Consider the following 3,630-nt stretch of genomic DNA (forward strand, 5'->3'; position numbering starts at 1 on the left):
TCCTATTAAGCATTCTCTTCCCAATGGAAAGGGATCGGCCATAGTCAACTCGGTTGACCAAATGGTAAAGAGAAAAACTAAGTCTGTGATAGTCCCGTATACCATTATCAAAGGGTCCATATGTTTCTATTGCCAAAGAAAAGGGCATTGGTTGCGAAGCTGCCAAAATTTACCTAAGGATGTTAAAGTCAATAAGTTTGACTCTACTTCAGGTAAAGTCCACTATCTAACTCTGTTAAGTTTCTATTATGAGATTCTTATTACATGATGTGACTGGGTCACATGTTGATGTTTCAAGAATCAAAGAAAAGTAAAGGAACTTAAAGAAAGAATATGTTGAATCTGATGGCGTAGATGGATTTCTATCGCATAGTTTGAAGATCGGATTCTTGAGCTAGTTATGAGATATTGCTTAGGAATAGATAACAACAAGTTTTCATATGGATTGTAAGGATAAGTTTTTCCGCAAAGTTTTAAAATAAAAGAAAATTTTTGATGTTATTTATTTTAAAATATCCTTACAATGGCATTTGTGAAAATCTGTGTTGCTTATAAGATTCCATTAATAGCAAGAGTGGAAATATGAAATTGATTCTTTCATTTGTGGTAATGTCAAAATTTACCAAATAAGGAAAGATTCTCATCACCCAAGTTTCAATTGGACCGGAACTTGGAATCATGCAAGTTGTATAGCATGATGAATGAGAACTTCCAAGTATTGGAAAATTAAGACGAATTACTTGTTCACATGGATGTGTGAGTCAAGTGAAGGACTAAGGGATCAAGTACACATTCTTGTGCACTGGTCAAGTCCACCATAAAAGATCGATAAGATTATTCTCAGTAAATATGGTTATACCTACAAGCTTAAGTGTAATTCTGAGACATTGGAAAAGGTTCCAATGTATGGCAGAGCGAATAAGAAGAATCAAATTAGGCAAAAGGATAAAAGTTTCTCAAATCTGAAAAGATAGGAGAGTACTTTAGTATCATTTTTGTGATCATCTTAATGATTAAGAAACCATAGCACATTTAGTTCTCTAAGGAAATCTTAGTGCATTCTTATGACTAAAAAGAGGAACTTGAATTGTTGAAATGGTTAAATCAAGAAGATGAGTCATACTTCATTCCAATACAAGTCTTAGAGTCATACTCCAAGATTGTAACTTGAGTGACATGTCTTAAAGAAGGTTTAAAACACTTGTTAAATGTAAGAGTAAAAGTTTTCTACTCTTGTACATTTGAAATTGGTAAGTTGTGATGTTTTGGATAAAACAAAGATCAACTTAGGCCAATTGTGTGAAGTGTTTGTCTTGGTTAGAATCCACACTATCTCTTGGATGTTTGACAAGGGAGTCTTATAGGTCAAGAGGACAGTGGGAGTCTTAAAGGTCTTGAAAGTCTCAAGAACTAATCAAGAATAAAACTCGAAGTTCTTCACTAGCACACGACTTGAGGTTTATAACCTATCGTGTTGACATATTCTGTGCCCATTCCAGTTAAATTTGGCTTTGCATATGAGTTCTTAGAGTTCTCAATTGGGAGCATAACAACTTGGAAGCAATGGCAGGCCCTTGAGCTGCCAGATGGCAAGAAATTAGATTGAGTTCAGTCCATATGAGTTTGGATTTGTCATTATCCTTGTCCTGTGATTATGGTTTTGACAATTCACATGGATAAGAACACATACACCATTAAATCTAAGTGTCATAAGGTTTCTCTCCGATTCATGAAAATGATGGTGAGGAAACACTTTCACTAAGTAGATTTTAGCTAGATAGCAATTGTGATATTTGCATTCTCAAAGTCGTTAGTGGAGCGTGTGTGGTTTACCGGCACACTAACCTGGACTTGTGAGAAGTGGCAAAAAGGTCTAACCATTATGATTACGGCATCCCTCTTCATAATTGTTAAGACACACAAGTGTGCTATCTAAGGGAAGGTGTATGATTTTGATAAAGTCTTATCAAAACAATCTAGTATCAAAAATCTGAACTTTGGTAAGAAAATCAGCTGATTTCTGAGTACATGTCAAAGCTAGTGGGAGCATAAGTGTTATGCTAATAATCATCATGTTAGTGGGAGCATGATAGTTATGATAAGTATTGCAAGCTAGCAATGTTAATTATAGAAAACAAAAGTTTCAATTAGGAAAGAGTTGTTTTGCTATAATTAAGGGAGAGGAAATTATACTTCATCTTAAATCTATAAGCTTAGATTGTGAGGTTTTAATCATTTAGTCAAGGAAATATATATGAACTTCATGATGGAATGGATCAACATAAGGAAATTCTGTATATGGGTCCATTATTTGCGTTCTAAAATTCGATTATGATTACGGCATCCCTTTTCATAATCTGAATTATGAGAACTTGGCAAATTGAAATGGACATATTATAGCAAAAGATTGGTTTAGTCTTTATGTGAGACATCATGAATCGTGTCTCATATGCTTCGGATATAGGATCGATTACATGTGCTATATTCATCCTTTCTAAAATTTTCCAAATGTCTGGGGCATTAAGAAGGGAAAAGGTTTAGAACTGGATATGACTAAAAGGATTAAACAATTGTCGAGGACAATCTAAGTTTTACCAAAGATTGGTTGTTCAAGGATAGTTGGAAGTATAGTGATAATTCTGGAAGGACCATATTGACATAATCTGGAAGGAGGCAACTCTTGTTCAGAAGTGATAGTCAAACTGGAATCTGGAAATGTTTCAAAGTTTGAATTTTTTTCAATCTGTTTAAGATTAGGAAACTTAATGCAAGAAGGATGTTCCCAAGGAGCTAATCTCCTTTGGAATGCTCTGTAATGATTGTTGTCAAGTCGCATAATCATTACAAGAAGATCAATGCATATAAGTTTAGAATCTAACAGATTTCAGTAAATGGCATGAATTTGGAATTCTTACATTTGCAGTAAGGATTTGGGAGTGTGAAAAGAGAATCATTGAAGTTATGTTCAATTGATCTAGTTCACAAAGTAAAGATCATAGACAAACATAGTATGCATACTTGGTGTGTGGCATGACTAGTGTTTAGAAAAACATAGTGTACATGCTTGGAGCATGGGACAACTATTGTTTTAAATTCAAGAATAAAGTTGATAGTTGAAACAGTATACAATGAATAATGTGTAATCATATGGTGATAAATAAAAGGTGTTTTATTTATGTTCATAGGTTTTGATACCATATTGGATTCAATTATTATTGTGTTTCACTATGCATGTTTTGACTTCCCGAATAGACTAGGTTATTCTTCCGGAATGACTAAGTTATTCAAACCATCCACAGTCGGTCATATGTTGGAAGTAGATATGAATTAAGACTGTCATGGGTTGGCTTGTAGAGGTCTAAGGTGTTGGACAAAGGGCTACAACACTCATGAGTGCTCATAAGTTCTGAGTATTGGATTCAACCCGCGCTCATTGGAATCACTTCATGGATTTTATCACGAGTGATCATGAGACGATAATATCTTATATTCTTCAAACCTAGAGATATGAGTTGTTATTATGAGTTGATAGTACATTGATTGCACGAAAACGCATTGGTAACTTGATGTTATAAAACGTGCCTTTGTGTATGATTCAACAAGTAGTAGAACAAGCCATATGAGTCGAAG

This window comes from Lactuca sativa, chromosome 8 (genome assembly GCF_002870075.4).
Source record: "Lactuca sativa cultivar Salinas chromosome 8, Lsat_Salinas_v11, whole genome shotgun sequence".
NCBI classification, from domain to species: Eukaryota; Viridiplantae; Streptophyta; class Magnoliopsida; order Asterales; family Asteraceae; genus Lactuca; species Lactuca sativa.